This window comes from Halichoerus grypus, chromosome 2 (assembly GCF_964656455.1).
Source record: "Halichoerus grypus chromosome 2, mHalGry1.hap1.1, whole genome shotgun sequence".
Classification (NCBI taxonomy): domain Eukaryota; kingdom Metazoa; phylum Chordata; class Mammalia; order Carnivora; family Phocidae; genus Halichoerus; species Halichoerus grypus.
The window spans coordinates 61357774-61382348 of record NC_135713.1 but is presented as its reverse complement, the minus strand read 5'-3'; the positions used below and the strand labels follow the sequence as shown (position 1 = coordinate 61382348).

The 24575-nt window shown below is 45.8% G+C and overlaps 1 long non-coding RNA gene across 2 annotated transcripts in view; it reads right to left on the bottom strand.

The window, feature by feature from the left end:
* Positions 1–24575, bottom strand: part of LOC118553353 (uncharacterized) — a 179893-nt gene that overhangs the window by 151288 nt on the left and 4030 nt on the right. The window contains exons 2-4 of one of the 2 annotated variants that reach the window (XR_004925986.2): positions 18038–18141; positions 15224–15397; positions 14004–14205 (exon numbers count right to left, since the gene is read on the bottom strand). This is a non-coding gene — a long non-coding RNA (uncharacterized LOC118553353). The remainder of the gene's footprint in view (positions 1–14003; positions 14206–15223; positions 15398–18037; positions 18142–24575) is intronic. The other variant, XR_013445636.1, reaches the window with a different exon arrangement.

Sequence of the window (24575 nt, the reverse complement as noted above, 5' to 3'; positions counted from 1 at the left end):
TCTGCCACTGTAGCTCAAGAGCAAACATAGATGGTACATAAGCAAATGGGCGTGGCTGCGCTCTAATAAAACTTTATTTACAAAAACAAGTGGCAGGCCAGATTTGACCCAAGGGCTGTAGTTTGTGAACTCCTGGTCTATAGGAAAGATAAACACGTAAACCAAGGCCTTCAGACATGTCTTGTTTAGCAAACCCCAGGCTGAAGCCAGACATTTACCTTCTTATTGACCGTGGGCCCCACTATTCCCTAATACCCTAATACCATGCCACTTTCATATTTACTGTCATGATTCCTGAGTAAAGGTAAAGGCTGTTTCACCCACAGTTCAGGAAATAACCACTTTCTCATTCATGGCATCTTTAGAGACAAAAATTTTTGTACATAAATTTCATTAACAAATACCACGTAATGAAACCATTTGTTCCACTGTGATCCTTGGTATCCTTTGGGACCACAGACACACACACAATTTAACTAAATTATTTGGGCACTGATTTTTCTAGGCATACAGTCCAAAAGAGCCCCATGATAATCCTTTCTCCAGAGTGATCAACAGCCCTGAGTGGTCCCTGTTGACAAGCTCCGTGGTAACCCAATCTCTGCATTCTGCTGACGAGCCACACTCCCGTGGTTTATGAGCTCAGTGGAATCCCTCAATAGAATTATACCCTTTTATTGAGTCCTGAACCATATATTATCATGAATACTAAACCAGTTCAAATGGTCCATCCCCTCTGCCTTCACATTAGACAAAGCCTTCAACAATTACCCTTCTCTTCAAAGAATGTGTTTTCTTTGGCAATGAACCCTGCTGAAACGTGATGCGCCCCCAGGCCTCCTGCACTTCACCTCTAGGCTCAGAGCTAGGCTCTCCCCATCTCACACTGCCATCTGGGGTCATTTGGACAAGGACCACAGGAAGCTGTCTCCCTTTCCATAAAGAAAGGATTAGCAAGGAAAAGTACAAGTAGGCTCAAGTTCAGAGGGAATGGTTCTACCCCTTGCAGCCCCTAGCAGCAGTCCTTTGTCACCTGACATCTGCAGGTGACATCAAGCACTTGAGAAGCATACTTTCCACCCTCGATGGGCCTGAGGTTCTCCAAGAAGGTGGTGCTTTCGTCAACAATTCTAAACAAGGTGTGCTACTTATTTTCATCCATTCAATAAATGTCTCTCCAGCATCTGCCATGTGTCACATACTGTGCTGGACACTGCAGATACAGTGGGGAACAGAAAGGACCTGGATCTGACAATGTTGTGCAGTGTTGAGGGCAAGTTGGAAGTAGAGAATAAACAGATCACCAAGTCCGTGATGTGCAATTAAGTCATCATAAACAATATGAAGGAAAGGAAGAGGATGCTGTATGTATGAGTCTCCCACGGCTGCCGTGACAAAGTACCTCGACCTGGGTGGCTTAAAACTACAGAAATTGATTGTCTCACAGTTCTGGCAGAGACCAGAAATCCGAGATGGGATTTCACTTTGGGTGCAAATGGAAACCCAAGAGTAGCATGATTAGACTTACATTTCATCTTGAGGATATTTTCCAATAGCATTGCTGGCCTCAGTCTAAACTGGGAGTTATTATTTTTATTGTATTGCTCCAGTGACTGATAGCACATTTTACAAAGTGTGCTCTAGAGACCAAAAATAATTCAAAGTCATTCCAATCTTTCCAGAAAAATCATTCCAATCTTCTAGAAGCTCAAAAGGGATCTAATTCACAGTCCATACCAACACTCAATCAAACCTCTTTCCCCACTGCTCCCCTCCTCAGCTCGAGTCTCTCCTACCCCACACCTTCCTCAGCAGCCTCCCTCCTCAGCCCAGCCTTGGCTGATTCCCCATCAGAAACTCTCCCAAAACCCCAGCCTAAGGTTCTTGATGGCTTCACCCCCTACACCTTCTTCCAGAGCCCAGCTGGCAGACCCACAGCCTCCCTCAGCAGAGGGAGAAGGCAGAGCCTGAGCAGCCAGGGACAGAATCCACAATCTCCTCTCTCTGTCTCTCTCCCTCTCTCTCTCTCTCTCTCTGCCCCCCACTCTCCTGTAGAGAGGCAATGGCAGCAGGAGTGTAAATACAATGTTATGTTTTATCTTATTTCTTTTTAAAATTTTTAAATTTGTAATCATAACCTCCATGAGGGCAGAAACTCCATCTTACACATTTTGCATTCCCCACGTTGCAGAGCATAGTTCTTTGCACAAAGGTGAGACAAAGATAACAGAATCCTGCCTGAGACCCTGAATCTTTGCTCTATGGTCCAGCATTCTTCCAACACCATCTCCACAGTCGCTGAGCTGAAACTGTCTGGTCTTAATTAAGCTTTGGAGACATCTGTCATGAGTGATTGGTGTCATTTTTCCATCCACTCATCACTCCTAAAAATGGACTCATTCCTGCTAAGGAAGAATCAAGAGACTAAGGCGCCCCAGAGTATAGGTGAGGGAGGGTACGGGAGTCATCCAGGGGGGTGTGCAGACGACAAGGGGAGGAGCAGCTGCTACGTTGGAGACCCCGCTCCCAACTTCCCAACCTCCCAACGGCTGCTAGTGTGCAGCAGAATTCCCTTCCACAAGAGGCCTGTTCTAGCAGCGAAACATGATCCTGAATGGACTAAAGGAAAGCAGAAAGAGATGGTCCCCAGGAAAAGCTTGGGAAGGCAAGAGGCCATGCATCTCACCATGGACTGCAGGCTCCTCCGGGGCAAAAACTGCACTTAATTCAACTGTGTACTTCCTGCCTCCCTTCTGACCTCTGCCTCCAGGCCCCTGGGCTCCTAGCTGAGGAGTAGCACTCTGCAAAGTTGGTGAGCTGGTCAGTTGGCTTGTCAGTTGGTTAAATGAACAACTAAAATCTCTAATGAGAGCCCTAAATCCCCTTCCCACGTGCTATTCCTCCGAGACTTGGCAAACACCATAAGGTCATGGTTGCCCCTGCTACATTAGGCCAATCGCCAACTGCCCAAACTAAGAAAGTTCATGATTTCTTAGAATCCCACGGAGTTATAATACATATATATATATACTATATATATAGTCTATGGTTGCCAAGTCTTTGTCCTGGGTTGCTGGCATGGAGCTCCTAAAAAATGTGGAATCCTGTGAGTGAGGGGGTCTTTTGTGATTCCTCTGACCATACCTGAATTTACACTGAGGTAACCTTTGGCAGGCCCCCTCAAAGGCTGCAGGATAGGAGTTGGATGCCCAAGGAACCCACCCCACTCTGCACAGCTCCACCCCTGGGGAAGAGAGTGCAACCAGGGATTGAGCTCAATGAACAATGGCCAGTGATTTAATCAGCCGTGCCTATGTAATAAAACTGACAAAATTTCTGAAACATAGGATTCAGGGAGCTTTCAGGTTGGTGGACACATGGTTGTGCTGGGAAGGTAGTACCCCAAAAAGGGAATGGAAGCTTTGTCTAGGGAGCTTTGCCCTATGCATCTCTTCCATCTGGCTGTTTCTGACGTATATCCTTTAAAATAAAACTATAATCCTAAGTACAGCACTTTCCTGAGTTCCATGAGTCATTCTAGCAAATTATCAAAGTGGAGGGGCATGAAGGTCATGAAACCCCACAAATGTGTAGTTGGTCAGGCAGAAGTGCAGGTAGCCTGGGGACCCCATTTGCACCTGGAGTGGGGGCGGTGTTGGAGGACTAAGGTCAACCCGCAGGGTCTGTGCCCCTCTTTGTAGTTGGGTGTCAGAACTGAAGTGAATTGTGGGACCCCCAACTGGTATGAGAGAACTGAAGAACTGGTTTGGGGGACAATGAAACACACAGAGACCCCAAGATGCTCCTGAGCTGCTAAGAGGTGCACACCTAAGCCATCCACCCGAGAATCTTACTCGTTAAAACTTTCTCATTGAAAGCTTGTATGACCACTTTACTCTTATCCTTTCTCATGTTTTACAAACTTCACTGAAATCGCTCCTCAAATACAAACATTTGAAGCACCTACTATGTGGAAGGTGCCAAAAGCAGATGGTCTTCAAATATTCAAGCTCGTATCCCTCCTAAAGGAATTTTCATATACTGTGTAGGCCCCCGCACATTTTTGGTTAACATTGAAAATTTTTCATCATAAATTTAAATAATGCAAAGGCTACAATTCCTACTGCATTATAAATATTGACATTTTGTAAATATAAAACTATTACATCACTCTCTTAAATGTTTCCAATGGAATTTAAATGCCATAGCAATTTGATACCCACCATCAGTTATTTTCAAAAAATACATAAACAAACTCTTCTCTATGAGTCAGAAAAGTTTACAGTTTTTCCTTTTTCCTCCTTGAAAGCACATTTACTTTTTCTCATGGAATTTTATTGTAATATAATTTTTATGGTTGCAAGTCATTTATTATTCACCTTATCATAATTCTATGGAAGAAAAAAACATATATAAGCTGAAGTTCTCATTTACTCTTTTTTTTCTACAATAATGGGGCTCTGAGTGTTAAAAATTCTTCCTCTGGATTGAGCTATCATTGCAATCATTATTTGTACATGTTTGATCAAGGCGATATAGATATATTACAAAGGTTGCTGCATACGTGTTAAATGCACACATACAATTTATTGAAAATACATGTCTTAATTAGGATAAAGACTTCTCAGACACCAGTATTTTGAATGTCACTATTTGGCACTATATATTTCAGGCTGAGGGAAGGCTGAGTCTTTCTTTGTGAAAGTGAGAGAAAAGAATCTGGAAAGAGTTGGAGAAAAGGAAAACTGGCCTCCATAGCAGGTACATTCATAAATGGGTCCCTTTAAAACTACCTTTACCCACATCCCCTTGGAAAGTTCTCCCACACCTACAGGGGTACCAGTAGCCCAGGTCTGTAGATCAGGTCGTAGAGAATTCAGATAAGAACAAGATACAATTCCAGTCTTCCAGGAGTTCACATCTGGGGAGGGAGATGTACTCTGAGCACATCACCCCAGATGAATCACCACAGAAGACACAAAGGCTTGTTCAAGACAACAGATGTGGTAGAAAAATGGTCCCTGAAGATGTCCACATCGTAATCCCCAGAACCTGTGGATATGTCACCCCATGCAGCAAAGGGCAATTAAGGATGCAGATGGAATTAAAGTTGCTGATCAGCTGACCTTAAAATAAAGAGAATATCCTGGATTGTCCAGGTGGGCCCGATGTAACGAGGTCCTTAAGAGGGGAAGAAGGAACCAGAAGAGCTCAGAGGAGTGCTATCTGAGGCAAGACTCAACTCACCATTGCTGGCTTTACAGATATTTTGTATGTGCATATTAACTTAATCCACACAACTGCATTATGTGAGATAGCTACAGTGATGATCCCCATTTTACGGATGAGAAATCTGAGGCACAGGGAAACAGGAGGCCATTTGCCCAAAGTCACAAAGCTAACAAGCAACAGTAGTGGGACTTGAATGGAGACAGTCTGGTCCCAGGGTCTGTGTGCCTAACCTCTGCCTGCCTCCCTGGAAGGTCAGCCCCTGACCCCTCTGTTCCTTGTCCAGGACCCAAGGGGTTCACATTCCCCTGCAACTGCCCTGGTGTCCATAAATGACAGTGACAGCAGCCGTCCATCCATTCCCTCACACCCGGGCTGAAAGTCATCTCCGGCTGCAGAAGAAAAATCGGGATAGAGAGACGTTATTCCCACTCATGACCTACCTGCATCCTCCCTGCCTCTCCCTCAGGCGTGCGCTGCTGGGGTGTCCCTGCGGCCACGCACCCACCAATCCAGCCCTCTGCCACCACACAGCCACATCCTCTCCACGAAGAGTGGACACGGGTACCACATTCTTCCCGGAGAAGCCACGCTTCCTCTGATTGGAAATATCATGTTCTTTTAAAAAGTCATTTCAGGGGCGCCTGGGTGGCTCAGTCGTTAAGCGTCTGTCTTCGGCTCAGGTCATGATCCCAGGGTCCTGGGATCGAGCCCCGCATCGGGCTCCTTGCTCCGTGGGGGGTCTGCTTCTCCCTCTTCCCACTCCCCCTGCTTATGTTCCCTCTCTCTCTGTGTCTCTCTCTGTCAAATAAATAAATAAAATCTTTAAAAAAAAAAAAAGTCATTTCAAAACATTATGGGCAGATGGACATTGTGAAATGTGGGGGGAGTTATTCACAAAAAGGATATGTACAACAATTCCCATTTTAACAGATGCCTGCGTATATATACTTTTAAGACTGGAAAAATATACACGAAGATGCTGACAGAAGGGTGACTTTTATTTTTTCTGATCAGCTAGGTATCCTAAATATTTTACAATTAATTTTGAAATAAGGAAGGGGAAATCAAAGTAATTATTTTTTTAAAGCAACAGTCTATTATAAATCAAGATCCTTGAAATTCTAACCAAAAGTATTTTTGTACCTAATCCTATATTAGTGAGTGTTGCTAGGGAACCATGGGAAGCAAATTAGGAATAATCCCAACTATAGCTCCAAAGGGTACAAACAGAGGCAATCAGGTAGACAGAAGCCTATGGATTGGAGAAAGAAATCACGGGGTCTACGTCTAACCTTGCTGGCTCCTTCTTCTCCAGCTCCCGTGGAAAAGAAAGACACAAACACTTGCATAGTTGAGTGCAAGAGGCTGAAAGCCCAAGACAGCCAAGAGTATCTCCAGAAAATAATCAGGGCCAGGGGAAAGCTAATAATCATTAGTGTTCACCATATACTTACTTTGTACCGGGCACTGGGCTCAGCATTTATTAATTCTCACAATGCCCCCAAAAAGACAGGGCTATTATTATCCCCCTTTTATAGATAAGAACACTGAGGCCCAAAAAGTTAGGTGACTTTCCCCAGGTCACACAGCCAATAAGTGTCAGAATTGGCCTATGAGTCCAGACAGCCATTCTAGATGCCATAAAGCAACACTGTGCTCCGAAAAGTCAGAGTGAGTGAGTACTTTCTTTCTGGTCAGAGAGCTGAGAATCACACTCAAGGGCAGCTTTCAAAGCCAAGGTTAAGAGGAGGAAGTGGCCTGTCTTCTCAAAGCAGAATGAGAACTAAAGAAGGGAAAAGATAAAGTGTTAGTAATAGAGATGGAGTAGAGAGAAAAAGACAAAATTTTGCGTTGGCATTTATTAATTTCTGCCAGCTTTATTGTTTCTATAAATAGGGTGTTTGATGCTTATGTTCGCCGGTTTAATAAAGGAGCTGCATGGTGAGTGTGTATCCACGCGTGTGTGAGCACGTGCCCGTGCGTGCATGCATGTGCTTATGTGGGAGGCACGTGTGCCCGTGATGCTCATATGTGCGTGAGGGTGTGGTGCACGCATGTGTCCGCACATGGTAGCGCGCACGTGCACCGGCGAGCCCGACAAGCGGCCACACCCATAGGCAGCCTGACTGCCCACCCCATCACCACCGTCACCAACACGCTTGTGTTTTCCCAGCGGCAACCTGGCCTAATCGCCAGCAAAATTCCTCATCCGAAATAAACGGCCTCCTGGGAGCCAGCCCTCCGCCCTGCCTGGAGGCAGCACATGTCTCCTGTTGTCTCCCCGTGCATCCACTGGGCCCCGTGCAGAGCGGCTCAGGCCTGCTGACACACTGACAGCAAGCAGGGTTGTGGCCAGCGCCAGAGGCACAGTTAATGGCGCTCCTTTCTGGTCTGACACTTGCCTTCCACACATTCCTCAGATTTGAAAGAAGGAAAAAGCTTGCTCATTCCAGCCTCCCTGCAGATGCCTAGGGTCTAAATGACCATCGCCAGGAAGCAGAGGCCCAGGCAGCCCTGGGTGGCCCAACTGCCTGTGCACCAAAGGGCGGCGGCATGCCCAGCCTCTCCTTCTGTTGGGGTGTACCACGTAACCCACGCGCTCTCGAGCTGGGCTCCTCCAGCTGTGACAGCAGTCACACACTCAAGTCTGCCCTAGAGATGGTACCATTCTTGACTCCATGGGACGGGGTCTCGCTTTGGGGGCCTTTCTGGAAACCAGGCAAACAGCAGAAAAGCGAAACCTGGTAGAAACTTCTTAGCAAGCAGGTATCTTCCTTGTCTAATCCTAACATCATCAACAACCTGACAGCATCTTTCAAGGACTAAAAAAAAGTAGTTTTGCAGCCTTTTCTGACTCAAGACAACAAGCAAAGCCTTCCCCAGGGGCAGCTTAATGTGGGAGTAAAATGAGAGGGGGAGAGAGTGAGACACAGGTCAGAAGGAGAGGCACCCTGAAGAGCAGCCTGTCCCCGGATTTGGGGGAATCTGAAGTCACGCCCCTCCAGGGAGATCCCTGTCCCATCTGTAAAGCCAGAGAACTCTGGGGTCATTTCCAAAATAATGGGAGCACCTGTAAGAAGTGGAAAGCAAAAAGCAGGAAGGTAGCCTACTGAGCATTCAGGTTCTTTTTTAAGCATCCAGAAGGAAGGCGTCAATTCAGCAAGGTAAACTGCAGAATGAGAACAGGCCAGTGGATAGCTAATGCAGGGCATAAAAGCTAATGCAGAGGGAGATGGGGTTGGGGAGTCAATTATCAGAGCCAAAGAAAAGAGTGCTGTTCACCAGTGAGTGACTGTCAAAAGTGTCACTGAGGTACAAGATCATCCCTTTACTCCACAAATACCTAATTGGTACCTGCGCTGGACCAGGCCCTGGGCTGCACATTTTCTGAATGTGAGCAGGTACCAACTCACCAAACAAAGCGGTAAATAAGGTCTGTCCTTCTCTCTCTGACCCTGTCTCTCCACCCTTCTGAGGAAGCACCCCTCACCCTCCCAGGCCTCATCCACTCCACATAGACCAACAAGGCCCAACCTCCTCATGTAAGCGATGAGAGATGGAGAGTTGGGTCCCACCAAAAGTGAGGGGCAGAGGCAGGACTAGAACCCACATCTCCTTGGGCCCAACTTACTGGTAGCACCATTGGGCATGCAAGGGCCAACCCCAAGCAGGAGTTTGGAAGCAGAGAATGTTGGCTGGATCCTGGTGCCCCTCAAATTGTGCACAATAAGACAGACTCCAAAAAGCACCCAGTCATAAATGGGGTACCATCCCAGGCTGAAGTTGACACCACTTCTCATCTGTAAAATGGGCATGATTCCTAGATCCTCATCCCTAGGGCAATACATATTCAGAGGTCCCCAAACACTTCTTGGAGCCTGTATACCAAGTACGGGGGTTATCAGAAATGAAGTTTTAAATGCTGAAAAAGCCTGCTAGTGAGGCCAACCTTTATCTTGTAGGAATGATACACGGGGTGGGAGGGTGTGGAAAGATCCTCAAAGGCTAACAGATCAGATCTGCATTTTAGAAGGACTGCTCTAGAGCCATATATGGACTAGAGAAGAGCAGGAAGCCCACCACCAGGCCATTACAATAGTTCAGGAGAGAGAGAGGATAAGGGCCAAACTGAGGTGTGGACAGTCAGCCATGGATTCTAGAGATTATTTTTATAATTTAAAAAAATTATCTTCTGTAGATGTGATGATGATTGCACAACAATGTGAATATACTTGATGGCCCTGAACTATACACTTAAAAAATAGTGAAAATTATAAAATTTGTTTTGTATATTTTACCACAATAAAAAAAAAAAACCTCTCCCCCTCCAAGTAAGATTATTTATTTGTCAAAAGGACAAAAGGCATAAATTCAAAGACCTCCCCTAGGTCTCAACACTTCTCAAATACTAGGAAGAACAAAAATGAGTAACGTTTATTGAGGACAATTACTGTGTTCAGGTATCATACTTGTATTAACTCATTTAACCCTCACAAAGACCCTATAAGGTAAATACTGTTATCATGCCCATTTTACAGATGAGAAAACTAAGCACAGAGAACTTAAGGAACTACCCCATAGCTGGTACCCCAAAGACAGGATTTAAACCCAGGGAGTCTGACTTCAAAGCTTGCATGCTTACCCACTACACTAAACTGTCTCTGTCCAGTTAGATGCTAACTATCTAAACAGGAACAAAATAATGACCAACTAGCCCCACTATTCGATTATTTGACTTCACAGAGAACAGGAATCGAGACAGCTAACCAATTTTTTTTTCCATTTGCATCCAGATGTTTGGCATCACATAAACAAGATGATATGCCCATGGGTGGGAGCTATTCAGCAACTGTCACCAGTAGAAACACGGTCTTAATGCAAGGTTCTCATTTCATAAATTACCTACTCAAAAATGTTTGCCTAACCTCCTAGGGTATTATGCTTTTTTTTTAAGATTTTATTTATTTATTTGACAGAGAGACACAGCGAGAGAGGGAACACAAGCAGGGGGAGTGGGAGAGGGAGAAGCAGGCTTCCCACGGAACAGGGAGCCTGATGCGGGGCTCGATCCCAGGACCCTGGGATCATGGCCTGAGCCGAAGGCAGACGCTTAACGACTGAGCCACCCAGGCACCCGGTATTATGCTTTTTGAGGATCCATTCCTGATGGCCTTCTGCTTAACTCCACACAGGTTCGAGCCGTAGCTCATAGACATCCTGTCCATTTCTCATTCTCTCTCCAGTATGTGCTGAAGTCACCTCAGACATTTTTTATTTTTTGCATCACAAATAACAAAAACCATGCATATTTTAGCTTCATCTCGGGGATTAAAGTAAATACATAATTTTGGCAAATTACTCGGAATTACGGGCTAGCAGCATCTGGTTCAGATATTCTCGAGTAAATTATTGGCACTGTTTCTGCCACATTTTTAATTTTAACCAAAATGTTCTCAGAAACATGTGTTTTCTGTCCTGTTTGCATGTAATCAGCTTCAGAGGGCCTCGGAGTTTTACACTGGGGTTTCAGCAACGAGCTGCACTACCTGGTCACTGCCCGCAGGCCCCGAAGAGCCGCCCCCTCTCCCCGCGCTGACGGAGGCCGCCGCGCTCCGTTGCCGCCTCCAGCTCTTCTGAACGAGACGGGCCCGCAGGTACTGTGTGTACACGTTCCTCACCCTTCATTCTGCTCCCAAATTACATACCTCGCTTTTATGTCAAGTCCAATATAGCTTCCTTAGCAGTTTTTTTTTTTTTTCCCTCCTTATTCCACATCAAGAGTACCCAATTACTTTTATAAATACTTGTTTTAAAAATATCACAGTGGTTTCCTGCTGCTTCAAATTCTGAAGGGCTATGCAGGATTTTAGACTCTTATAAATCTTTCAAACAGTTCATATTTTATCAACAACGTGTGCTTTTTTGTAAACCCTAAGTATAACTCCTCATCGAGAACATTTTTTTTTCAACTATTTGACCTTTCCATAAAAACGACAAAATAAAAGGAATTTTTGCCATTTCAAAACTCGTTTGCAATGCCCTGCTTGTGCTCATTAACTCCGCCTCGCTCACCAAGAAGAGTGGTGTTTTTGGTTAAAAGAGAAAGCGCTGTCAATTCCAAAAAGTCCCAGTAGAGGTAAAGCAGGGTTATGTACTGGGGCTTTAAAAGAAAATTCCAGGAAGGCCTTGGCTTTTGTTAAAACTGAAAAGCTTCCTAGCTCAAGGCAGGAACTTCTTGAGTGAATGTTCACCGACCGAGGTTGCCAGGTCATGTGGTGAAGCATCGCTAGAGACATGGAAAGGGCCAGCCTACACGGTGGAGGCTGGCCTCCAGGTCCCGAGGATGCCACTACTCTGAAGTCTACTCAGCTATCTGCATTCATACGGACACTTGTGTGGTTTTCCACTTGGAATTACTTGAAGATACCCAAGGAATAGCCACTTAGGAGACAAATCCCAGAATATTCCACCATGAGCAAGACATAGCTCTACCAAGCACAAAAACCATTGAGCTGTGTTTACCAACCAAATAGCCATCTAAAAGCTCAGGAATTTCATGTTCTAGTCTCCTCTGCCATGTCTGAACTTGTATTTTATGTTCTGGAAACCATGCTGGGCAGGGAGAGGGAGAACAAGGGGAAAGAAATGTAGTTAAGGTATATTTTAGAGCCTTAGGCCTCAGACACAAAAGGAAGAAGCCAACTCTTTGAAGTATGACCTTGGGCTAGACACTCTTGATTCTCCCCCTGCAAGTCCAGGAAAGTGTTTATAATCCCCAACTTACCACTGAGTCCCACCACATGCATTCAGACAGCAAAAATGTGGTAACTACCTACTATGTGCCCAGGTCCCCCTGGGAGCTGAGGAAGCTCCAGAGACGTACGAAAAGGAAATGGGAGCAAGAGCTTAAAGCTATGTAACCCCACCAGCCACCATGGGAGCCAAGTCAAGGAGGCATCCCAACAATCATTGCACTAGAGACAGGCAGGAGGGCACAGCTCCTGGAGGCTGGATACTCAGAAGATTCCAGAAAGTGAGGCATGAGCCATGCCAGAGGAGGTCTGTCAGTGAGGGATCTCCAGAGAAACAGAGCCAGTAATACATACACATATATGAATATACAGTGGTCCCCCCTCATCCACAGGGGTTAAATTCCAAGACCCCCAGCGGATGCTAAAACTGCTGGCGGTATCAAACCCTTATAGATACTATGTGTTTCCTGTACGTACATGCCTATGATAATGTTTGATTTATAAATTGGAGACAGTAAGAGATGAACAACGATAACTACTTAAAACAGAATGATTATAACAATTTACTGTGATAAAGTTATGTGAATGTGGTCTCTCTCTCTCAAAATATTGTACTATACTTCACTTCTTGTGAAGACAGGAGATGACAAAACACCTGCAAGAGGAGATGACAGGGATGAATGACGCAGGCACTGAGACGTAGTGTGAGGCCGCTCCTGACCTTCTGATGTGTCGTCAGAAGGAGGGTCGTCTGCTTCCGGACCACAGTTGACCGCAGGTAATGGAAGCCGTGGAAAATGAAACCGCGGAGAACTGGGGACTGCTCATGCATGAATACGCACATATGGGTATATATAAATACACACACACACATCGATTTCTTGGGAGGAACTGGCTTGTGTGGTCATGGGAACTGGCACGGCTGAACTCCAGGACGGGCCAGCAGGCTGGGAAACACACAGGAGTTGATCCACAGTCTCGAAGCAGAATTCCTTCCCTACAAGACCTCAGGTGACTTCATGGGGCCCCCCCACAACATCAAGGGTGATATTCCTTACTGAACGGCCACTAAATGCAGATGTTAACCACAACTACAAAATACCATCGCAGCAGCACTAAGATCAGCGCTTGAGTCAACAACTGGCTACCATGACCTAGCCAAGATAATCCATTAAGCTAACCTGACAAGAGGCACTGGGATCAGGAGCAAGGAAGGGCGGGATGCAGAGGCAGGCTGGCCTAGGACACAAGGCATGACAGAGCACTGAGGACAGTGAGCCGAACGCAGGGGCCACAAGGCAGGAGTTCTGTCTGGGCGTCAGCAGGGGCAGGACTTTGGACTCTCTGCTGGGAGGTCCTGTGTCCTGGCCTCTGGGGTTTGTTAAAGGTTGCCCAGGATACAGGCAACAGCACAAGCTGGCTGGAGCCTGGGGATGGCTGGGGACACGGAGAAGCACGGCTTCTCTCAGGGCTCTACAGATGCACATACGTCAAGTCTCTTAATCACCACAACCCGAAGACAGAGGTATGATTATTAGCACCATTTTACAGACAGAGAACTAGAGGAACAGAGAGGTTAACAACTTGCCGAAAGTCACACAGCTAGCAAGGGGCAAAGCTGGGATTCAAACTAGTCAACTTAGGTGTGGGGGGTGAAATGACTTGTCTGAAACCATAAAGCAAGGAGATAAAGTTAGGACTCAAATGTAGGCCACAAGCATATATGTGGTGGCCGGTTTGCCCTTCTGGAAGCAAACCAGCCTGGGTCAACCCTATGAGCAGCCTGATATAGAGCTGGAAGAAACTTGCAATGTCTCCTCCAGGTCCTCCACCAGGCACACTGGTTCCCAACAGCCTTGCAAAGACTTGTCCCAAACCAGGATGATGTCTGCACGGGAGCCCGAAGCCCAGAGTTCAGAGGGCAGGGCTGCCACTTTATGCATTAGCAGCCTATACAATGCTAGAGGTGCCCTGTGAAGCTAGGGGGTCACCTGCTAGGAAGGCCCCCACCAGACTTACTTTCAGATTCTGGGGATGTCAGACATGTTGGGAGCAGCTCAGTCAAGGGGCTCTGGGGAGATGCTTCCCACCAAGGTCCCTGTCACCTCTGAGTCTTCGCATCTCCGCTGAGTCAGGACACAACAGACTTAGCATCTGCAGGCTTATGGATGCTCTGCTGTGTCATTTGATCCAAACTGGCAATTAAGCCAAGTCCAAACATCTAACAGAGAGAGAATGAAAGTCATTACCTGAATAATTATCATACTACTTTTACACTTGTACCTTGCCTTTTCCTCTTAAAATCTTTCATCCTACAGAGGGTTACACATTGCAGTGTAAGAATCAAAGTGTTGCTTTTGTGCTTGTCCACCCAGCCAGCGCCTCTAGGCTCAATAGACAAATACACAGTTCACAGTCTCCTGGTTCTCTGCCAAAACCACTTTCCTGCTGCAAGGCACACCTCTCAGGCCCTCCCCTCCACTTTCTGGCCCCTCCTGGTGCTCTCTCCTTTGCTCCACAGCCAGTTCTCCCTTCCCGTTGCACCCACCCCTACCCTCCTCCCCCTCCCCTTCCGGTCCCCCCAGCCCCCTCCTCCCCCCTCCTCCACAGCTGTTCTCAGGACTAGCAGCTAATGGAGGAAGAAGACTGCGTCCTAGTCCCAGGAGGAGCCTGAAGCAGGGCGGAAGGTCAAGGAGCAGGGGGTCTCCAAAGACAGAACGGAGGCACCAGAGTACTGCTCACTGGTCACCCACTGCCTCCCTGTGCAACCCGTGGCAAGTGGCAGCCCCTGGCTGTCATGCCCACAGTGCGTGGCACAGGGAGGTGCCCAAGATCCAGAAGTATGCCCAGGGATGGCTCTCGTTTTCCTAAATGCATCCTCACCTGTCATATAAATCACAGTTCCCCAAAGTGTGATGTGCAGATTACTAGACCCCTTGAGATGATTCACGGGGCAAGAAACGTGTGCTTTCTATTTCAGAGATTTGGATTTCTTTTTACAATCACCTTTTATTTATGAGAAGCAATGGTGGCTTTCACACACAGTCATGTTATCAAGTTTTCTGCTGAAATTAATTTTGTCAGGGAAAAACATGAGCCAATTTAAAGAAAAGTAGAAAGCAAGGGATTGCACGGTGGAATGCATGTATGGCGAAAAACCACAAAGGGGATAAGCTAATGACTGATGGCCGGTGATCCTGACATAAACTGCCTAAATACAGACCCACCCTTAGACCCACCTTGGTCCTTGGTTAATTGAGGACAGGTCAGAACCACCAACTGATTCAACGGACAAATGTTTACCAAGAGCCACTGCTGCGTCCAGGACCGTGCGCATCACACAGAAACAACCCAACTTCAGGAAGCTCATCGTTCACTTGTTGGAAAGAACAGGTCTTCATTTGCAGAAACTGCTACAGAATGAAGCGAAACAGTATGTACGGAAGGAAGCAGATGGAGAATGGTGGGGCAGCAGGGACAATAAAGGGGACCCCAGGATTGGCTGGGGTGACTCCAGAGGGGGTGCTCCGGAGGTACAGAGATCGACTTCAGAGCAAAAGAGCCCTGACACATTCCTTCCACAGCGACCTCACCACCTGGCTCCCAGGAAGTCCCTTCAGGCCCCTGGTGCCGTCCTGGCAGCAGAGAGAGCCACCAGAGGACAGTGCTTCTAAAAGCATGAGAAAAGGAGGGACACCAGGGAGTCATTTCCCAGGCTGCCCTGAGCCCGCATGGAAGGCTCTTCTCGGGTGGCACAGGGAACCTCGGCTCTGTCTGCTCAGGCCTGACTGAGGGCCATTCCCTAGACAGCTTCCATCAATTCTCCACTTTCCTGAGGTGGTGCTCCTCGCTCTCGGTCTGTGAGAGACTCGTCTTCCTTCCCAATCTGAAGCTGACTCAGGAATCCGGGGACTGGAGCTTTACTGAGTGGGAACAGAGGCAGGCATTCACAGCTGCTGCGTTTTCCTCTAAATCTTGAGAGTTGACACCTTTGGTGCCTGTGATGGCACCTGCAGGTGGGGCCTTTGGGAGGTACCTGAGGTTAGGTGAGATCGTGGGGATGGGGCCCTCATGATGGGATTGGTGCCCTTAGAAGAAGAGACACCAGAGAGCTTGTTCGTTCTCTCTCCACCACATGAGGACACAGCAAGAAGACAGCCATGAGCAAGCCAGGAAACGTGCTCTCAACCCAACCATGCTGGCACCCTGAACTCAGACTTCCAGTCTCCAGAACTGGGAGAAAATCCATGTCTGGCATTTAAACTGCCCAGCATACGGTATTTTGTTATAGCAGCCCAAGCTAAATAAGACATCCATACTCCTTACCCTGGCCATCGGCCCTAAAGTACTCATCTCCTGCCACTCTCCAGACATCACTCACTAGGCTCCAGCCACGCCAGCCTCTTTTCAGTTCGGTGAACTAGCCAAACTGAATGCCAACCTCAAGGCCTTTGTACTTACCTTCTTCTGCCTGGAAGCAGCCTCTCCTGATCTTCATAGGGTGGTCTTTTTGTATCATTCAAGTTTTTTGTGTCATTCAAGAAATAATCCCTATTCAGGGAGGTCATCCCAGATCACCCTCACTGACACAGGCCCTTCGACGCTGTATCTTCTCATTACTTCCTTTGCTGCATGAGACCAGCGACTCTGCCCATCTTATTCACCACTATACACCACAAAGCTCAGCACAGCACCTGGCACATCAAAATGCTCATCATATATCTATTGAATCAATGACTGAGACACAAAAGTCTGCCCTCCACTGGTTCAGCTGGAGAGCCGGGCTGTTGGCGGGAAAGGGGTGACACCGGCAGAGGGCACCACCATCAGCTTACCCTGTGCTCAGAAGTTTCCCGGTCAGCGAGCCAGCTCAAGCAACCCCTCCTAAGGAAACATGGCCAGTGAAGAGCTCGGCAAATGGAGCCCGAGGCTGGCCAAAAGACGGTCACACTCTAAAATATGCATGACCAGATTTTGCGCACCGTGCAAGTTTTATCTTTGACCGTACTTATGGAAACATTATTCAAGAACATCGTGAACACACAAAAATAAATCTTTAAAAATACCATTTGAATGACATACACATACGAATGAAAGATTTTTCTCCCTCTACTATAGCAGTCCATTAAGGCATTTTTAAAAAGCAAATGTGAGAAGTTACTGCACACAGTAACCTGCAAATAAAAACGTACCCAATCACTACCCACACAGCTGTCCCCAGATGAAACCCACCCCAATCTCACCACCTAGATGGAGCCACCTGAACCAAGATAGGCGGAGGGGGCAGCTCCCCAACTCTGTTTCCTGCCTTCTGAGGATCTGAGGATGCCCAAGGCAACAGAAGGTCACAGTTTCTACGGAGACTCGAATGTGAGTCAGAGAATGGCCATCACCTCCTGCTTTGATCATTGGGGAAAACACTGGCTATTCAGTGCCTGCCAGGTGCCAAGCACTGAGCAAGGCATTCTGACACACTAACTCATTTAATCCTACAACAACCCTCCCAAGTACATGGTATTATCCCTGGGCTTATGCTGAACAGACTGAAGTTCAGAGAGGCTAAGTAACCTGGCCTCAGTCACACAGCTAATCAGTGTCAAGGCTGAGACGTGACCCTCATGGCATCCTGATCCAAAGCCCCTGCCCTCCCCCCCCCGCCACCCAGAAGGCATTCCCCACCTTCACACTCCATAGATTAACTCCCGTTGCTCTTCATCTCCGCCATCAGCTAACTGACACCAAGGGCCCAACACCTTCCTCTTCTCTCTCTCTCCTAAACACGCCCCACCTGCCAGGCCTACAATGAACATCATGTAGTCGATGCTAGCATGCCCATGCTTCTCAGAGTCGCCCCGTCTGGCCAGTCTCTCCTTTCCTCTGCCTTCCCCTGGAGGGCGCTTTTCTCCCTTTTTTCTCACCAATTATCAGCCTTCTTGCTTTAGTTCTGTGTGCCTAATTTATCTTGTTACCCATTTCCTTAGTTTGTAACCTTGCCAAAAAAACAAGAAGTTTCGGAAAATATTCTTTGGCTTCCTTTTAGATTATAATCTTACCTTTGGTTCCTTTCCATTTCTTTGCTTTGAGGTCTTTCTTTTAATTTTCTCTCTTTCACTTATTTCTCTTCCTAGTTCTTCTGCCTTTTTCAAGGTTTTAAGATCTTAGGGAGAAAAGACATATAAGTATTATATATACATACATAGGTACTGAATTCCTTTGACCATCAAGCTAACTAAAATCACTTTGATCAGCATCAAAATGAAAGTGTTTTGCAATATGATCCATAACCCTTATTGTTCACTGGTAGGGACGGAGAAGTGGGTTATGACTTCCAGGACAATAATAGAAAACAAAGAATTGGGAATTTGAATATTCATGTCCAAATCTGGACTAGGACCTTTCCAGCTATGTGTGTCTTGGGCAAGAATCTCTGAGCTCGAGGTTTTCATTAGTAAAATGGGAATAATAATTCTATCCCTCCCAAGATTATAGAGAGGTTTAAGGAAGCGACATGTACGAAAGCACTTTCAACCTATAAATAATTCCAGCACAAAGCAGTATGGGATCAGGGCCTTGGCTGAACTATGAAATGCTACAGGAGTTGGAAGGACACCCCCTAACCCTTCAATCACCCCTCCCCACCAGCCTGGGCTTCCCCTCCCTAAGTCCCAGTTCTGCTAATGGAACCAGGAGGCATTTTGTCCTCCAGTAACCACACATACACACACACCAGACACACACTTAATCTGCTGTGAGTCAGGGACTCTCGTAGGTGCTAAGGATTGAACATTGACCCTGGCAGACAACATCTCCTTCGGGGCACTTATAATTCATTTTGAGTGGGAGAAAGAATAAGACACAACAAACCATTTAAATAAATAAACAAGGTAAGAACTGGGCAAAGCCCTTGATCTGTGGGAACAACCTGTACGAAGGCCCTAAAGCAGGGAAGGGGTTGGCCTATTTGCAGTATAGAAAGAAGGTGCTGGAAGGGAATGAAGAAGGGTAAGAGTGGCTCCCATGAGGCCTTCAAAACCAGCAGGGCCAGATTTTGCAGTGCCGTCCAGCCCATGGTGAGGAGTGTGAAACTGATTCGAAGGAGGCCTCTAGAGTTAAGCAACTGAGTGGTATGATTTGGTTTGGGGTTTATTTTTGTTGGTTGGTTTGGTTTGGTTTTTCTTCAATCTGGCTACAGTGCAGAGAATTTGGACTGGAGAGAGTGCTGGTGAGCAAAAGGAGAAGCAGAAGACCAGCTGGTTAATCCCACAGCAATATATAAGACAAAGATGACCCAGATGGTAGCAATGGAGGGAGGTGAATGGAATCACATATATTTCACAGTCAGGAATAAGAATCTGGCAAATTCCACACAGAAGCATGAAGGGAGGAAGAAAAGACTTATCTTCATATCCAAGACGACTCCTGGTGGGAGAGGGGAGGAGTTGCTGGAGCACCCAGAAATGTGGTGATGGCACTGATTGAGATGTCTGTGGAGAAGGGGAGGGACACAGTGCAGGTGCAGGAGGGAATGCTAAGAGAGGCCTAAACTTCCATCATTTTCCCCACTTACTCATCACATACACAAGCTGGTCATCTTGCCAGTTTGTCCCCACAAGCTTCTCAAAATCACTTCTTCCTTTCCGTCTCTAATTTGCCATTTGATTTCTCAATGTGTTCCTTCCTCAGAGGTCTCCCCCTCCAATCCATCTGCTGCACCCACACTAGCTCCACACCCCAGGACTTCCTGGAATGGGGGGTAACGCACTGGCCTCTATTGCTTAAGACTTTTGCATTGGGTTTTCAGTTACTTGCTGAAGGCAGACATCTCAGGCCCTCAGGGTCTAGCCCTGGTCAATGCACTACTGTGAGTCCTCTCCTCCACAAACACCATCCTGCCCAGCCACACCAAACCATCCAGCTTAAAACCTGCCTGCCAAACCTGCCTGCTCATTCTCTCGCTCCCTCTCTCTCTCTCTCTCTGGATGCAAACTCCAAGAAAACCATATGCACATATAACCAGGAAGCGGGCTCTCACCAGGAACCCAACCAGGCTGGCACCCAGATCTCAGACTTCCAGCCTCCAGAACCATGAGAAAGAAATGTCTGCTTGTAAGTCACACAGTCAATAGTATTCTGCTACAGTGGCCCCAACGGACTAAGACTATCAGGTTCTAAAGTTTTCAAAGTGAAAGCCTTCAAGGGTCAAAATTAATCTTAGAAGTCCTGTCTACCATATACTAAAATACAGCATCCATGTTATGTGTCCTGTACAGTAATTCTTCTCCCCATTGAACTTTGAGAAGCACTGACTTCCACTAAAGGGGAGAATCACCTTAGAGGCTATATGACAATGTCTCTCATTCAAATCACCCTCTTTAAAACAATCATCAATCCTTAATGGTGAGCATGTATGGAAAGGTGTAATAGAGCAACAGCTGGGAGTGGATGGATACTACTGCAGTGGGGTTTACTTCATTTTTGTTATTAATATTTTGCCTCAGTGACCTTAACCCCCAGTACACCAGGAAAAAATTGTCAGCTTCACTTACCATCAGGGTCCAATACAGCCTTTTTATTTTTATGGGTAATTTATGGAGGTAATAATAAAGGGACAGTGTTTAAAACTTTATTACAAAATTTAGGGTGTCTGGGTGGTTCGTTGGTTAAGTGTCCAACTCTTGATTTGGATTCAGGTCATGATCTCAGGGTTGTGAGATCGAAGCCCTTATCAGGCTCTGTGCTGGGCGTGGAGCCTGCTTGGGATTCTCCCTCTGCCCCCTCCCCGCCCCGTGCACATGCGCACGGCACCCCCTCTCTCTCTCTCAAAAAAAAATTTTTTAATAAAACTTTATTACAAAATTTAATGGTTTTAATAGAGCAAATTTTCATTCCCTTTTTCCTGACTTTGAAGATATATAAACTCAAAATGTGCAATGTCCTCTGTATGCAACTAACTGTTCATCACCTGTCATGCAGGAACCTGGGACGGATCCATCTCAATACTGATTCCAAATCTCAAGTAAATCTCCAGTAAGTTCTAGCTTATCATTATTTCTGGTTCTTCTTGCACTTGCATGACAAAACCAGTTACTTTTCAAACCTCTGATGATTCATAAGTTTTTTAAAGAGATGGATCTTCTTTTCTCCAAACTTGCAAAGGATTTTTATGTGTATAAATACCAGCAAGAACTAGTCCAATAATTTTTTTCCATTTCTATATCATTTATCTCCTTTTGATTGCCTTGTAAACACATCTGACTTCATCATTTGTTCCCTGCAAACCATATCAGGGACATTCTGGTAACCAAACACAAGAGGTAAAAGAATATTGGCTCCCATTCTTTCAGCAAAACAGGATGGTCCAGGTTCTTGTTGCAAAATATTGGGTGATGAAATCATTCCTGATGAATGACTAACTGGATAAGAATATCATAGTTTCTCTTTGTCAGAAAGATACTGTTTATTCATCAATTCAGGAGTCTGAGAAAAATTCATCCAGATTATTATCTTGTAAGACTCACAGTCTGAGATTTTGCTTATATAAGCAATTTTACTAGCATTATTAGAGTCAACAGCACTGCTGTCCTTTCTGATGTGTCTAACTGTGATAAAACATTTTCCTTTGTCAATTTTCTTCTCTTTACCATTTTGTTTAGGAAATGAAAAATTCTGGATTCTCAACTGGATGCAATGAAAGAAACAAAGATGGTGTCTTCCATCTTCTATACCTTCTTGAAAGATGATGTAATACGCTAAGGAATGTAACAAGAAAGCGGAAAGGTGATGCAGTAGCGATGGTTTATTTCACTGTTGTATCATCCTTCTAGGTGGTGGTTCTATCACTCTTCTGTTTTCTTATTATTTTAGTGTTTTTAGCATAAAATAATTAGCAGTAATTGATGGGTAATGATGAAATAATTCCTAGGATAATAAAATGGAAAATGTTGGGGGCGCCTGGGTGGCTCAGTCAGTTAAGTGGCTGCTTTTGGCTCAGGTCATGATCCCAGGGTCCTGGGATTGAGTCTCGCATTGGGCTCCTTGCTCAGCGGGGAGCCTGCTTCTCCCTCGGTCTGCCACTCCCCCTGCTTGTGCTCTCTCTGTCTCTCTCTGACAAATAAATAAATAAAATCTTTTAAAAAATAAAATAAAAATAAAATGGAAAATGTTTCAAGATATAAGAAAAATAAGATCACTAAGATCCCATGAAGTACCTTAGGTTTATAAATGGTTCCAATGGTCCCATATGGTAAATTCAAGAAAGAATGAGTCTTATTCTGTTTTTGTTAAAAAGTAAATGTTTTCTTTGATCTTTGGAAGATTTCTTTAAAAAGAACAAAAGTCACAAAACATCAACCTTTACAAACAGAACTGCTAAGGAAAAAAAAAAAAACTCAGAAACCAAAACTAGGTCCAATGGACCCTGATTGTACACTGATAGTTAAATCATATTTATAGATTTGGTTGTTTCACAAAGACTTTCAAAATGTGGCCCACTGGAAAGGTACCCCACAAAAAGACTCTTTCCTCACCTACTTGAAATCCATCAGTCTCAGACCAGCGTTGAACCCCAGCCACGAGAGTTACACAGTTACCAGCGCCCCCCACGGACACTAAGCAGCCCCTCGCCTGGGACATTTTCTCTTGGAGTTCATCTTGGCACACAATGAGGAAGCAAAAATGATGACCCAAGGAAAACAGAGAGGACTTCCAGAATACTATTCAGGCTTCAAAGCAAGGCACCAACAAAACTCAGGCCACAATCAGACACCCAATGTGTACTGCTTTATATTCTTTCCAGTAAATGAATTTATGGTGAGGGAGACAATGTTCCTATTCTCTTGGGGTTTTTTAAAAACTCTTTTTTATCTTTTGTGTTTCCAGTCAATCCATGAATACACTGCGACTATTAATCTATGACACAGAGGAAATGTCCAATTCACAAAAGTGATGTGTTCTAAATCTTTGGGAGTTGTTTTGGGCACTCAGAATTTATTTTCCTTCAATAAATAACATTATAAATGATGGTGAGGTTTCCAAACCAGACCCACAAAAGCCTTAATTCATAACAGTGTTGAAGCCCTGTACTTCTCCGGTAAAAATTAGTAGAAAGCAATTTTGTTGTAGTACTAACAAACAAACCCAAATATTGAAGACATATTCTCCTTTATCCTGAAGTTTATTTAATGTAACAACCACTTCAATGAAAGAAGACAAGGGGAAAGATGGAGACTTTCTAGGGGCAGACTTCTGCTTTCAAGAACTTTGGAGGCTGATAGAAGCAGTTTGCTATTTTGTCTGCCCACATTTTCCTTCATATAGGCATGACGGGGGGAAAGCCAGGATGAGGGTAGATTTGGGGGCTCACACAGCAGGATAGCAAAGGATGCGGGAAGAAAAGCAAAAAGTTTAAAAGAGATTTCCTTGAGGAGGCAACTAAAGCAGTTGTTATGAGGAGATTGCATGAATTGATTTGCCAAAGAAATTGAAAAGAGGGCAGGAGACCCAATATTAGTGCCCCAGGCCCTTGAGTCAGGAAGAGTCCACTATGTGGTCAGACAGTTCCCTCTCTGACCATAAGGTGGTGCCAACAGCCCAGACAGGCAGCCCCAAGGGGGCGGGGTTGCAGTAGGAGGAGCTCTCCACGTGGAAGCCACGTTTTCCACTCAGGCTCTGGAACTCACAGTAAGCCTGAACTAGACAGCCTGTACCAACCTACAGATCACTGCCTCCTCACCTAAGGGCTGTTCCCATCCTCCACCGCCCCACCTGCTCGTACCTGAGCAAGAACACCTCTGTCCTACAGGGCGTCGCAACCCACAGCAGGATTCAAACTACTTCCCATACCTCTCTTCCACCTCCTCCTTCACATCAGCACTGGGCCTCCCACGTTTCCTAATTCCAAAGGTGAATCTAGTCTAAGAGCGTGCTGGAGTCTCATCCTTAAATACCATCACAATGAGAGAACAAGATCTTCTATGGTGAGCACAGATTTGTCCCGAAGGCCTTGACAACAGGGCCCCAGATACCCTCGCCAGTTATCTCTCACTTTAACACCAAACTGAGAAACCCCTATTCCTGATACAAATCCCACAGTATCTCATCCATTCATTTACTCCTGCTGGTCCTCCCCCAGAGGAGTGAGTGCCCTCTCTTTTTTCCTTACCTCTACTTGTCAGTATCCTCTCCTACCTCTCAAAGTCTAACCCAAATATCCGCCCCCCCAAAAAAAACTACTCACTAAGTGTTTAGCTGAATTTAATTGGTGAATCAAAGAGGAAAACGTGGGTCCTGAGCATCAACCACAGAAGCCCAGGCAGTCCTGCCTCATCGTTCCTGCCACTGGTTGGGTCTTAAATTGAGAAGGAGGGTCCATCTAGCCAGACTCCCTGCTGAACATTGGGACAACACCAACTGGTCTGTCCTTGCTCCTCTCAAGTCCCAGTTCCCAGCTAGGGTGGACTCAGGTCTAGAGAGACACCAAAGCCACAAACTGGGTGTGTGGAGCTGTGTGTGTTCTCAATTCATGTTAGCTTTATAATAATAAAATCATTACTGTCCCTTCCCCACCCCCACTCTCATCAGCCACAATCCGCC